Source organism: Aquila chrysaetos, chromosome 6 (assembly GCF_900496995.4).
Source record: "Aquila chrysaetos chrysaetos chromosome 6, bAquChr1.4, whole genome shotgun sequence".
NCBI lineage: Eukaryota > Metazoa > Chordata > Aves > Accipitriformes > Accipitridae > Aquila > Aquila chrysaetos.
In genome coordinates, this window is record NC_044009.1 from 42,472,323 (window position 1) to 42,487,685 (window position 15,363).

At 42.5% G+C, this 15,363-nt stretch overlaps 1 protein-coding gene across 15 annotated transcripts in view; it reads left to right on the top strand.

The window, feature by feature from the left end:
- The window catches only part of KALRN (kalirin RhoGEF kinase), a 532,819-nt gene that overhangs the window by 412,714 nt on the left and 104,742 nt on the right, over positions 1 to 15,363 (top strand). The gene's annotated exons all lie outside the window — the stretch shown is intronic.

A 15,363-nucleotide genomic window follows, 5' to 3' on the forward strand; every position in this document is an offset into this window, starting at 1 on the left:
GAGAGTTGTGAACCTCACTGGGACAATGAATTAAATACGTTGATTATATTTGCAAAAGTGTTAGCTATTTTCATATTCAGTAATAACATCTTTAATATTACATGCCACGTTAGTTGTAACCAGCTGTCATGCAGCATGATTTAAAATTATCTTAACAGGAGTCGAAGAAAGGCATTTTGTCTTCCCCAAAGACAATAGTACACAGTTGGTTTAGAGTTTGCCTCCCTCTGAAGGTGAGCAGTACTCCTCGGGATAGGCTCCAAAATCACATCTGTTCAAGAGCAGTATATTACAACCTTATGTTACTAAAATCAGAAGAAACATGTGTACTAGGAAAAGCCTAGCTTAAGAAAAAATCTCGTGTATTCTAAGGGGATAAAAATATTAACTCAAACCAGATGCATAAAGGCTGGAGCCATCTTTGTTCACTACAGCAGGTCTTCCAAAATCTGTTTCATATCGGGGCTGTCTGCCACATAAGATGTCTGTTTGTGCCCATTGAGAAACCTGCAAGTACGAGGAATTGTATGTTAACTTCCTCAAATCAGAAGCTTAGCCATCTGTTTCGGTTAATTAGTTAGCCTTTGGCTGAAGTTTAATCATTGTAGGAAACGAGAGGTAAGGGAAGCAGTAGTCCTAGAGGGTTCACAGGGACTATGCCCATGAGATTGAATTCAGCATCAGGCCCAGTGCTTAAATAAAGGGCAAATTTGCATTGCTGCACAGGGTGAAATCCCTGCCAGGGCCAGCATGGCAGTAAGGCTGGTGGGGATGCACAGCTGTAGTGAAACATACTTTATCGCTCCTTGAAGATTCTTTGGGTTTGTTTCCATATCCAGGACACGATCCTCTTTGAAAACTGCTAGGTTCTCCCTTGGTGCAGTGAGAATAGCAATGATAATATTAAGTAAATTTGGACCTGCGAATTTGCTAACCTGGTGTTCATGGCCAAACTAGTCCGGCCTTCTCCTGCTTGTGGTGAGCTGTAGGCCTCGGGTAAATTGTAGCAAAAACCTAAGAAGCGTTCAGGCAGCTGGGCCAGCTTTTTTCCATTGGGGTTATTCCATGTCAATTGCTGCAAATTAGACACAGTTAAAATTTATAATGTGTGGGTGCCTGTGCACAGAAATTTAGCTTCCTCAGTATTTACAGAATGTAAAACAGTCCTCCTTCTTTAAGGCTAGGATGAACATTTCTGTCACATTAGGAAGGCCACCTTATTTCATTCTGGAGCTGCTATTTAAACACTACGGGATCTCTTTTTAATCTTAGGCAAAGTTCAAAATGAGCTGTTTCAAACATCTGCTAACTATTATGGGCCATGCCTGCTAGTAGAAGTAATAAATTATAACCAAGAAGAGAATCAAATGTCTTAATAGTGTTTTTGTTCATTGCTTCAAAGTTTGTCCTCTTTCAGTGTTATCTGTTCTCTTTCTTAGCACAGTAGTCAACATGCCTGCAAAGAAGATTGTGCTGTGGGTGAGGTGGGTGGGATCGCAGTAGGATGAGGGTGACACCCTCTATTTTAAGTTAGGGGAAAGACAACAAACAACTTGGCTTCTCTTTGCCAGAACAGAGAGAAAGCTAAATCAATCACAAAAACGCACCCTCTGTGCTACGTGCCAAAAACAAGATGGGCGGTTCTAGCAGAATATGGGAGAGAGGGCATTTCAGTTTCCTCCAAAGGGGAGATAACAGATCAGCTTTCTCGTTTGTCATGGAAACCTTTTGTCAACCCAGTAACAATGACGTCAAGGTGGCAGTGGCACAGGGACAGGGTTAGTTAATATAGCACACACCTGTTGAACTGCCAGAGGGGAAGGTATGTTGGCTTTTACATTTTCCATCCCTGATTCTAAACAACTTTGGGTGAAGGTTTAGAAAGTGTTTTTCAAGTCCGAGGGCAGTTTTCCTAAGCTGTAGCAGATTCATACTGTGACCAGGTGGTGTTGGAGCTTTCACCCACGAAGAAATCCAGCTACGAGGCATTTGCTCAAGCAGTGCCATTCTACAAACCCTCCTCTTTTGGGTATCCTTTTGGAGGGTGGTGAGAGCAGACTTGTACCTCGAAAGAAGAGCACCAAATGCCTTCAGTGTGTTTGCTTTGCTTGAGAGTAAAGGTTTTGCTAGTGTTTACCAAAGAAGCCTTTTAGAAACACTTCTATAAAAAGGGAAGACCAAACCTATATTTATTATGCAACATCTATAGCTGTAGATGTATAGCAATAAGCTGTAGCCCATTTTTGGAATGACTGTTTTCCTGCCAATTTTTTACTGTAATGCTTTCGTGTTTAGTGTTGTTGACTGGCTACTTTTTCTTTTTGTAAAGTGAGATTAGATCACTTTTTCACTTCATTCAGTGTTGCTTTTGTGACTACCTTCCCATTTTTAGTAATTGAAAAATGTTTAAAAATTCCTTTAAAAATAAGCTTACTTCTTTTCACAAGAAAAATGTGTTAGCAGAGAAAGCAGTTCACTTTTGCTGGACTGTTCATGTTTACTAGCAAAATAATAGATGATGTGTTTGCAGAAGACTTTGAATCAGTTAAAGAATTGCACTGTGTCAATAGTTGATGCAGTTTCTGTTACCATGGCTAAAAGATGAATTTACATTAGTTGAATTTCTTGTCTATGGTACTACATAATAATTCTAGTAAATTAAAGTGTGCCTTTGTTATTGCTAAGCATTATGCATGAAACTGAATATTCCCTATCATATAGTTTGTAAGAGGAGAAGAAAAGCCTATGATATGGATAATGATTTAAATTATATTGGGTTGCAAAGTGGAACTAAGGCTGAGAAAAAGAATGGCATAAAATGACATCCGGTGATCAGAAAAGGAAAATGGAGTCAACCAATGTAAATGACATTTACTATACAAATAGAAACCAAATGTATGTAGTGGAGCCAGTGAGTTGTAGAAATCTTTGCAAGAGAGAACCATCTGGGATTGTAATTTTCCAAATAACCAATGAATTAAGATAAGTGTTCAGTTGATAACCCATGGCATCCTAATAGAGATGGATGATGTCAAATGGCTGCCAAGTTTCAAGGAGGTAGAAAAAATAAAACTGGGTGATAAACATTTTGTTTTCTGTAGAAGATGAAATCGTCCTTCATATGAAAGAAATAAGGTTTAGCTATGTTAGTACTGTTGCCATTTTGGTCAGTATGCATAAATACTCTGGAAATATCTACAAAGAACTATAATTCTCTTAGGCTTCACTTTGGAAAATGTTGTACACTCCTCTACGTCTCTTTTTAAACTCCTTACTGGTGATTTCAGTCTGACAGAAAGATATTTTGTGTGATCTAAAGTCTCTGTAGTATCATTTAATTTTATTTGGGACTTTGTGCCTGGAAGACAAGAAAAAGGCTTTGTAGACATTCGTGAAATGAGACTCAAAGTTCTTGCTACCACTGATAGGGAAACCGAGACATGGCAAAATCTATGGTCTAGTTTTGAAGGTGCTCCTTTTGCCTTCATCATCAATATCCGTGAGACACAGCTGTGGTCTCTGTAATGAAGTTGCCATGTGCTCAGTGTAACGCAGAGGAAATAAGTAGAGACTGGGGAATGGAACCAAGTGTTTTATTTCTCAGTGACCCACATCCCTCTCTCCAGACACAAAATAGCATCCCACCCCATAAGATACTGCAGAATCATGTGATCAAATGGTCTCACCGCATACTTAAATGCTTCTCCATTTTTATGGATTACTTCTTGTTTTGTCCCGATTGTAAGTACTCACATCAGTCCTGACTCACGAAAGAACACAATTTACAATTCTAGTCCTATTGACTTTTACTGAGCTTCTGCATACGTGTGGGTGCTCTCCTGAATTAGACCTACAGTTTGTGCCTCTTTCATCAAACTCTCTAAATTCAGGGGGAGCATGAAAGAGACATTTGTTAGGATACTGAAATGTCCCTTTGCCCCTCTACTTTTCTTTCAAGCTTTCTGTGCTAAACTGTCTCTTCAAATTCTGCAATTTGGGGATTTTTTTTTTAAAAAAGGAGAAAAATTTTGGCAATAAAACATTTTCCTGATTTTTTTCTCAGTCATTGCCTGTTCTTTAAAGCCCATCTAGCTGCAAAGTGGATGGAAAGGCTGTACTGCTCCAGCTGACAGAGCACTCTTCACTTTTTCAAGAGCAGCAAACTCCAGGAGTTTTTGAAAACATTCAGGATTTGGCCATTTTGATTGATATCGACTCTCTCCAACATTAGGCATAGAAAGCAGGTTACCTGCAACCTTAGGGAAGGAGCCTGTCTCAGAGGACTGCCACGTCTCCTGCTCCCCATCCCCAACGGCCGCAGCCCAGCTCTCCGGGTACGGGAACAACAGCTGGCCCCTGCTGCCCCTGCCCTCCATGGGGAGCAGCCCAGTTTCCCCAGCAGGAGCAGGGCAGCGGGGCAGGCTGTCCTGGGGGAGCCCAGGAGCTTCTCAGCACACAAAGGGAAGGAGATAGCTTGCTGCTGCAGCTGGGCAGTGGTACAGCAGTGGCCAAAACCCTCTGTCTGTCTGCCAAGAATGAGCCTACCTCTGAGTACCGCTTCCCCTGAGTTCCTCTTTTCTGCGGGGACTTTTCAGACTCACGTTTCAGACTTTCTTTGCTTTTTTCCTATGCCTCAACGGTGAATATTACTGACAAAAATACCTTTGATAGAGGGGAGAGGTGAAGTCATTTATCTGCACCTTGGATCAATCCAGACTTTAGTTATGGTACAATATGAAACAGTGTGATAAAGAGTCCCTTTTTTGCTGGAGGGACAGAAAGGGGAATCAGAAAGAAGGAAACAGTGCAGGCTGTGGTAAGTTGTGTACATGCTCTTAATAGGGTCACTACTTGCTAAGGCCTTGCATGTGAACCCTGAGAAGGAAAGATGTTTTACATTGTGTTTTCATCATTTTCTTGCAGAAGTTTATCATTGAAAGAGCCACCAGCTCAAAACTAGGGTGTTATGTGTGGTGATGCAACAGTAAAATCCCTTTTCATACAGTAAAGGCTAAGTTCATTCTCTTTTAGCTCAAGCATGTTTTCCCTCCACTTCGGACTCATTCTGGCAACAAGAGCATTTCAGCAGTTTTTTCTTTAGATTGGGTAGGTGTTAATGAGGTTTGAACACACAGCTCTGCTACTGTATTGCCTGGGATAAAGGAAATTGCTTACTTATTATTTATCATTATCATACTTGTCCAAAATGTGCTTGCATTTTATGAAAGGAAACAGATGCTTATGCCAAAAATCTTACTGCATAGATGAAGAAATAATGAATTAGTGAAATGGAATTTATTGAGAACACAATTCTGTGACTGGAAAAGGAGATATTCAGCCAAGGAAGTGTCCTGTTGGCGATTGAGTTTAAGTAGGTGTGATAATATGATGTTAATAGCATACAAACACAAGCATGGCAGGCAGGCTGTGGATGTTAAGAGTAATACTAAGTAGAGTTTAAGAAAGTGCAGGAAATGTTAATAATTTCTTTCTTCATTTTAGGATTCTTCAGTATGCAGTTTGAGAAACTTTATCTCAAAGTGAAGTAGGGTTTTGTATGGGAATTGCTCGGTTTCATTACAAGTGCTGATCAGCACTGAGGGCTGTTTATTGACCTGGTTAGTTACCGCTGCTGGTATTCACCACCTTCTTTTGTCCACCCCCAGGCCCCTGTTTTGTCATCTGTCCTCCGTCCCTGCAGGCCCAGTTCTGCCACAGCCCTATGCTCTTCCAATGCCTCTATCCCTCCATGCATGCGCTCCTGTTGTCCCTCTTGTCTGCAGCTAGGCTGCCACAAAATGCCTTGCTCTTCCAGCTAAAACAAAGCAAGTCAGATCCAGTGTCAAACTCTACAGATTCACTGTCTTTCTGCAGTAGAATTTCTTACACAGTTTATCTGATTTCCCAGTTACTAGCAAAAAACCAAATGTAGTTCCCCTGAGCACATATCTTTATACCTGCCAATTAAGGATAAGATAGAGATTTAGCCTATGATTTTCAAAGGAACCCAAAGGAATGAAGTGTTCAATTCACACTGAACTTCACTGACTTCAGACTCTACCCCTCCTCTGTAGCTCTGAAATCCTCAGCAGTACCTCTCTAATTGAGCTTCCCTGAACACATTGTCCACATGGCTTTAGAGATGCACTGGATATGGTAATGTCAAACATTAACTGCACTTGGATATCATGCTGAAAATTTTACACTCAGCTACCAAGATCTGTTTATCCTGGACACTGTTGCATTTCACATTGTCAAATACCCTGAGGATGTTTTAAGCTCATTTCGTATCACCTTCCTCTGCATGTGTTATATGCAAAAGAGAAATGTGGTTTTGGGGAACAAAAGAACACATGCATGAGTGTTGTGGGTAAACATAGACATCTGTCTTTGAAAATTGAGGCCTCAGTATTGATTGAACTGAGTCTAGCAAGAACAGAGATGAACATATTCGTCTGGGAACCATTTACATGTAACAGCGATTGCATGGGCCAGAGTATTTTATCTGAAGTGTCTTCAGTGAGAGAAATTAAGCAGGAGCTGGGAATGTGCTTATCAATAGACCTTATTATTCTGCTCATCCTTTGATAAATGAACATAGCAAGTTCTTTCAGGCTCCTCTCAATCTTCTACTTGTTTGTGCTGGACTTCATTGATCCGTATTTAGCCCTCCCTAATAATGTGACATGACAGCAAATGTAAATAGCGAAGTCAATGAACATTTCCTTTCAGCTGAAACAAAGCAAGTCAGATCAACTATCAAACTCTTTAGATTTATATTCTTGTTTGAAATAGAATTTATTACTTTGTTAGAAACTAAAACAAAACACACAGGAAAAAAAAGTGTGCAAACATTTTTTGTTATTGTAGTTAAAGAAGAAAATTTTATGGGAGGAGTGTCCTCTGGGCATGCTCCAGTCGACTCTATCAAACAGGGAGGCCAAGAATGATAAAATTCAAAACCTGCAGCTGCTGGTTCCTTTGGGAGTCACATTACAGTAGTACAAGCAATAGTCTTTCATTTTAAAAGGGGAAGCATACGACTGCAGCCAAAGGCCTTTCAACATTATTCTAGGTAAGCTGATCTGCATAAAGGCCATTGTAATCTCTTGGTATGCTCAGGTTTTAGGCGATATTTTTGTTTCATAATGCTGTTTCTGTGTCCACTGAAAACAACTGCTTAGATGTGCCAGGCTCGATTGTGCACCCTGTTACATCACTTGGCAAATGAGGTCACCTCAAGTAAATAGCAGTATTATGGAGAGAAGAATGAAAGCCCCAGGATTTAACTGTTAGGACTCAAGCTGCAACCCGTCGTGATGGCTGAAGATCATGCAGCAATACTGAAAAGGCTTGATGGGTGCCATGGACAAGGCAAGCAATAGGGAGGACTCAAACACAAATAGCCATCTCCCTCAAGATCCTTTTTCCATAGTGCCAAACACTGACCGAGGGTATGGGCATGCAACAGTTTTGCAAACTCTCCTCTCAAAGTGGGCATTGCTTCAAGCAGAGTTCACCCATGCAGCCTCTTTGCAGCAGTGGCCTGTTTTTATATGGTCATTAATGGGAACACGGAGCTGGAGCATATCATTAGGATGAGACTTTAGTATAACAACCAGTAAACTACAGGCATTAGAGAAAACAGCTTGGAAGAGAGGGAGAAGTCTCTGGGGGGTTGCCGGGCTGCCTCCAACTGCTATCAGACTAACTGCAAACACCTCACCCAAACACTGTCCAGAGTTTACATTGCAGCACCAGCCTCTTAAAAGTGGGATTTAAATTTACCAGAAGCATTATTACTCTCAACTGATGAAAATTCATGGACTGCATTGCGTGCCATAGAAATAGGTCTAGATGGCCAGGCTGTGCTGAGCCCAGCCACGTACCCAGTGCGATGCTGGGGCAGGGCAATGCCCTTCGCCATCACACGTTCATTCAGCCTGAAGCCTGCCTGGCACCCAGCGCCATCTAACAGTCATGTCGGTAACGTGCCCTGATTTTTCTAGAATGTACTAAATCCTTCTGAAAATTCCCGCTCTGCAGTGTGACATCTGCAAGAGGAAAGGGGCAGGAAAACGTGCCAGCTGGGACCAGGTCTTCCTTCGGCAGCTTGGAGATGAACGCCACTCACTGTCATCGTTCCTCCCGATGGGTTTTCTGTCATCTCAAATCTGCATTTCCCTTTATGTTCTATTAGACCAACCTACTACTGAAAATCATTAAAAGCAACTTATCCAAATCCACCTTTAAGTTAATTTTGGGCCTAAGGCCCTGGTTTATAATAACGGGACCTAGGGACCAACAATAAAAAAGAAAAATAGCAGCTATTAAATCTGTGAAAAGGAAACGACTTGGAAAAGGAGAAGGATGCCAAGCTAGCCTCTCCAGCAATGGCAGAGGGGAGTCAGACTTACAGGACCATATGGCTTAGACATAGTTTGAATAATCTCCTCCAATTAAAAATAAAGCCAGTTTTATATAAAACATCTGTTCTGTGAATTCAACAATTTGGGCAAAAAAACCCATCAGGGGATACTTTAAATCCTTCATCATGTTTTTGATTTCTCTGTTCAGATCCTTACTCATTTTGAGGAGCTAATATCCCTGAAGGAGGAGTGTTGTGGTTTCCTATGATGCTACCAAGCATCAGTGCAGGCTTTTGCATTTCTGTATGCTGAGCTCCCCATCCATGCTGCCTTCAGATATCCAGCCTTCATTGCTAAGGTGTGTTTTAGGAGAGTCCAAAGCACCTGAGGCAGGTCAGTGAGGATCAGCAGAGGGTCTGCAATGAACAGGCATCACTGGAGCTGGGCTGAGGCACAGGAAGGCAGATCCTCCCATCAGCCCTGTGCTCTGCTCTCGTAACAGTGCCGGGAGCTGGCTGGGCATGGCTGTCCAGCGGGGAGGGTATCTATCTAATGTAATTAGGCTTATATGTATCTAAAACACAGTGGTACTTAGCCACTAAATCCTGATCCCTGCATGCTAGCAGAGGTAAAGAAGAGAGTACAAGATTATCCCTTTGCTGCCTTTGCACACTTGCTTCTTACAGGAGGACCATAGCAGGTCTGAACCATAGCAGGAAAACATAGCTTTGAAGCAATCTACAACTGCTTGTCTTGGAAATGTCTGCTTTTTATTTGACAAGGGAGGGGAGACCTGTTGCAGGTCTTGTTTGAAATTACGTCACTTCCATTGGAAGTGTAACCGTGCAGACAGCAACATACCTGTCTAAAATAATTATCTAGCTTATAAAGGAAATGTAATCTGGGGATATGTGTATCGAACAAATTTGATCCAGTGCACAAACTGAGATTCACTTTGTTCTAAAGCATTTGTAAGGTGATCTTATTGTGCTTTTCCTCTGAATATCATTTGCTTCTTTCTCAAGAGGACATCGGTCTGAGGTATCTCCTCTGGTTGTTGTGAGCTGTTGTTCCTAGTTCTTCAGGTAACTATTTTTATTTCAGTGTAATTAAAAAGCAGAGGTGGCTAATCAGGGACCTGTATGTCCTAATCATTCCCTGACATTGACATCAGGGAAGCTGTCGGTTCGCTGCTGACAAGCAAATAGTGGGGGTCATACTCAGCTGGGAACACTGTCTGACAGGGGAACAGGGCTGCTGGAAGATTATTTGATTCCTCCCTTCTCAAAACTCTGGCCAGGGCAGAATGGCCCAATTAAATACAGACAGATGTGCATGGTGCCCACCCTTTGCCCTTGCAAAGTGTGCTTGTCCCTTGTCTTTCTAAAGCTTCTGTTGGACTTGAATTCTTCTGCAATGGTACCAGGTACGTGATGCAGACAACTGCCTTTCTATTTTAAACTCATCAGCTGTGTAGACCTTTGACTGTGCACACTTCGCCTATGCTGTTTGTACCTGGGGATGTTTCACAAAGTTCCTGCGCAGAATACATGATCAGATTTTGTGTACTTGTTAGCAGTGTCTTGGGAGTTGATGTCTGATGAATCATCTGTTGACTGAAACCCTTGACCTCCCGGGTCAAGGTTGTTTGCTTTGCTCAGATGGTACTGGACATCCAAAAGAAAGCAACTAGTCAGTGCTCCCAGATTTCAGCCTATCCTTGTGCTTTTATTAACCCTAGCTGAATTTAAAACATCTTGTGGCTGTGAAATAAGGCAGGTGGGGGATGACCTTGGAGAGTTTCAGCCATCTGCCTTTCTCACCTTCTGCAACACTGGTAGCAAAGGGATTTGGAGCTAGTTGTGCTGGCTCCATGTCTCTGAGGAAACACAGATTATATCTGCTCCATTTTGTGCTTCTCCAGGGAAGGGAAAGGAATGGAATTTGGGTACCAGCTCTCTGAGCCAAATGCCATGAGAAAACCTTCAGTCTTACAGGATCAAATACAGACTGATGCGCTGGTGCAATTTGTTATTGAAATTGTGGAAACAAAGTGAGTCTGGTCGTCTTTATCTTCAAAAGCATTTTTTATAGTTGGATGTGCTGTTTAATTTGTGTTGACTTTAGTCTTACTTTCTGGAAAAAAGGCTCCAGAAATAATTCAGACAGCTCCATTCAAGCTGTTTTGCAGATGTCAGCATATGCCAGAGTCCAAAATCCAGCACAATCAGGATATGGTTGTCTAGTAGGGATACCAGCAAGAGATGCTGGACAGGAAAGGTATGTGCTATTTGAGACCATAACACCAAGATTTCCTTTCTGTTAGCATATTTATATGTCCCACGTGCCATCTCTGTCTCTTCTTCCTGCTGTGGAATAACTTACTGTGTCTTGATTTATAGAATGCTGCACATCCAGATGCCTCTGTTGTTATCTCCTCACCGAGAGAAGCAAAGCTGGTACATTTGGACTACAGGGTTGTCACCATGATCCCAGCCATGTGTTTGACTAATTGCTTAAATATAAAGAGACCTCTTGGTGAAGCTCAGGCAGTGTTCCTCTTTGTTTGGTCAGACAAAACAGAAAGGGTGGGAAGCACCGACTCCATCTTAATGGAAGGTGCGTAGAGGGGCCTGAGGACCAAGAAAGACTCAGAGATAAGCCAGGTATTCTCCCCCGAGTTTCCCATTCTGAACTCAGTCCAGAGCAATTCTGCTGATTGTAATAGGTTATTTCTGGTTCAGCTCATAGCTCCTGAAATACAGTCCCACCCCATAGAAACACCTCCGTACTGATGCAATGAAGCATTCACCAGAATTGCCAGAGCTCTCAGCTCAGCATCCGTTACAGCTGTAGAGGCTTTAGAGGAAGGAACATAGGTGACTCAGTGTTCACACTCCAAATAGAGCCTGTTACAAAGTAAGAAAACTAAAGCAATTCTCTAGTACCGAAATTCCTCAAAGGCTTCTTCTGAATTTGATCTTTCTCTCTAACCTCCCAGTAAAAAGAAACTCTCTACAAAATTACAGAAATTTTCACAAATAACTCCGCGGGGGATAAGATTTCTCATGCCTGTCCCCCAGCTAGTGTGACAGCTCCTGGATCTATTTCAGTGCAGACAGAATCAACGTCTAAGCGGTCTTACTCACTTTTTTATATCTCTTGATAAGAATGCAAATGCCATTCTTGCTCCCACTGCCTCTCTCACCCTCTTGAAATAGGCTGTTTATGGTGACTAAATGCTTCTATCCAAAATTGGCTGTCATCCAAAACCAGATGGACAGAAAGCCTAAGAGCAACAGAAAACTAGCAATTTATATTAGGACACAGTGCCGCACCACACAGAATGCTTTGTTTAAACTAGCAGAGCTCTGTGTCCTATTGAATATATGTAAATAACCAGCTAGTGTGGAGTTCTACAACGATGTTGGCATATTTCAAAATACTTAAATACTCTGAGCAGCTCTTCTGACCCTGATAGATTCATTCTCCATTGCTGATTCTTTGACTGAAAATCAGATGTTGTCTTGAGATTTGTGCTGCAGAGTAAACAACTCCTTACCTACCTGAAGTATATTGGGTTTTACATACATCTGCAGATGCTGTGCACTGCTGATTCTGCTTCTGAATACGATTTTATGATTGAAAAATACACTGAAGGGGAAATTGAAGCATTTTAGGATCAGAAAAAGGAAAAGGAGATAAATATGAACAAATGATACAGCAATTTTAATAACAGAGTATGCTGGATAATTTAGCATAGTGAGTTGGGCTGGACATGGTTCTTTACATTATAATCTATTTTTAAATAGCTTAATGTTGCATGAGAGGATGCTTATGTGTTACGTACTGACAGAGCATTTTGGCAGTCACGAGCCCTTAGGCCAGACAAATGACAGCCTATAGGCTTTGGCAAAGGTATGGCCGCTTGAGCTTACTGTGTTTTCGGGCAGCGTGGTACTCAAAAGGAGTTGATGATGCAAAGGTGAGAGATAGGTATAATGCACTGACATTTATTCTCCTGTTCTCTATTACTACTCAGTTGTGAGAAGGGTCTGACCAAACTATAGGCATATTTGGAAATGGTGAACCCCAGGCATAACTGATCTGTGTACGTCACTTGGCAGTGAGTGGCCATGAGATTGCCTGAGCTGTAGTCATTCCTCAGCGTCCAGCCCAGGGATTCAAATACAGCACTGGGCCAAAGGAACCGCTCAGGTACGTGCAGCACCTGCCCCAGGACTGGCTGGGAGGAGACAGCAGCATCAAAACCCCAGCTGTGGTCCAGCTCACAGGGTCTCCCATGAGCATCAAATGTAGTTGCCTGACAGAACAGGTAGCCAGGTCATCTCTGTTATGTGCCCTCACATTTCACAGACCACAATGCGGTTCATGAGCCTCTAACAAACTTAAGACCTTAATTATGAGAGGACTAAAACCTTAATTATGGCACTGTGCCACAGGAGGGAACACCAAGCACACCAATATTTTGCACCTTTGTAGAAACAGACAACTGAAATGCTGATACATTTGCTGGGGCAGCTGGTATTTATTCACTCATGCTGATACAACCACTACAGTGTCACTATTGCCAGTTCTCTGCCTCTCAGAGCTTGGGTTCATCTTTTAGAACCAGCATGAGATCCATTGTGATTTGCAGGATAAACCATTTAGTTACCCATTTAAGAAGTGCCTGAGGAATCCTTCTCCAGACACCCATGTCCCAAATTCCTGCCCACCCTGTTAGAGAGCTATTCATTCCCACTTTTCTTTCAGCTAGAGTGGATTTAGTACTAGTTAAGATCTATTTTAGAGGAAAGACAGCGTGTAACCTGATAGGTCTTCTCCATCTGCAGTATAATGATAAATATGCCTCTGGCATTCAGCCTTGCTTCCTCTGGCTGCTGCTTTGTGGCTGGAAACTGAACAGATGTGGCAGTGGCCATGCACACATACTGTGATTCAGGAAAGACCATCTCATGGTAATCCTCCACTGACCAGTACCTGCTGGTCCCTGGAGCTGAGCTGGCTTCTGCACTTGTAGCAGCCTGGATGCCTCTGGATGCCTGGATGTGTCCATGCCTGGGATCATTTTGACGTCTTGCACTTCACCCTCCCTTAGCTTACAGGCACCCGGTTGGGTGTTCCCAGAAGCAAAAACGCTCATGAAAATCATGACAAAACTCATTCACCAGTGTCGGTGTCTGACATAAGCTGCTCGCATTGGTGCTCAGAGGTTAGTAAGCAATGTCCTGTGGTAGAGAGGGGAGTTTTCAATTGCTGTGTGGCTGGGTACCTGCCTGCACTGGTGACATAGGGCAAGGCTCTATTGTAGCTCAGGTGTGATCTGGTTTAGAACATCCTGATGAAAACACTTACACACTGAATGCACAATGATGCTTTCTAGCCCAGGAACAAGTGAACGCAAAGGATGGGAGACGGTTTGCTGGTGGCAGGCACCATGGAGACAGGCTGGGGCTCCTGCTAGCTTCATTCAGGACATAACAGCACGTTCGCTCGTGACTGCTTGGGGCCCTCCTGCTTCCTCATTACATTTTGCCATTTGCTTCTACCATTTCCTTTTCTTCCTGACTTTAAGGCTATTGCTTGCTGTATAATTCATTAGATTTGTCCCTGTGTCACATCTTTCACATATGCCTTGTGCTCTGCAAAGGCATGTTGCATTGTCATTTTTATTTTAATGTCTCTCACTGATCTTGTTGTACCATACAAAGATTAGATTGCTGTCTGGGTTTTAAATATATCCAGTCAGTGGCTTTAATGGTGTTTTTCATCACAGGAATAATAAAAGTGAACACTACATGCTAAAATATGAAGCCATTTACCTGTGAAGTTCAACCTTAAGGGCATTCTCTATTTTCTTTCTCTTTCTGAACCAAATGCAATATGTGTGAGAAACCAGCAGCCCATCTGTATTCCAATTTGCATGCTCTGACGTAAAGAGAAGCATGATGTACTTCTCTGAGATTGGAAAATTACTCTCTAAAAACAAATTAAGTAACTAATAGCTTGAGGGATCACTTCATAGTTGAAAGGATTTCTGTCATCGGGAATCAGATGTATTTGCATTATTCCTCAGTGGCTTACAAATTGTATATGTATTAGTATAATATCAGCTTTCTGGAGAGATTGCTATGGGTTAATTTGGTAAGTAAATGGTCTTTGTGGTGTGGTGGTATGTAAGACACAGAACAGACATGGTAAATACTTGGAAGGCCTTGGGCAAAAGGAAGGATCTCCTTTTCTGTTCTTTGTGGCTGACACCTAAAAATGATCTGTGGGTCCCTACCTGAGTTAACTGCTTGCACCTACCACCTACACCTGTAAAAGGGAACCTGCTTAATTCCTCTTGCCAAAGAGGGGGTCTTTCCCTGAAAATTTATTATTTTAGCCCTCGCTCCAACCAGTGAGTTGGAGCATGGGGAAGTCCTGCTCCATGTTTCCATCCAAAGGATGTTGGAAGAGCAGGTGATATAAATTCATATGGCTTCCAGGGACCCAAGGGAATATCTCCCCTGCTGAGGAAGAGCTGGACACAGCAGGTGCCAAGCAGCTCCTAGAGGGGATGATTACTTCCAGTTCTCCTTATATTAAATTGCTATTTTTAATGAATCAGAGAAAACCGGAGCTCGGGGCTAGATGGTACCTGAGGGTCATGGAGCACACCTGCCTCCTCTGGGATAATGTTTAGAGGTGTTGCCCTATTTGAAGCATCTGTTTGTATCACAGATGTTTTGTTTTTTGAGGAGGGATTGACAAAGGCCTGCGATAGACTGATTTCAAGTGAGCTGCCCCTCAGCCCGCAGTGCGGAGGGCAGTGTCACCGGCAGGGAGCTGCCTAGGGCAGCACTTCCCAGGCTGATGCTCCCTGGGAAATGCCTTGTTAGTCTCAAACTTTCCCAAGTGCTGTCTGCACTGGGCCTTTTTCCCTGGAATATTTCAGGGCTGTTTCACCTTTCCTGCTTAAGCAGTA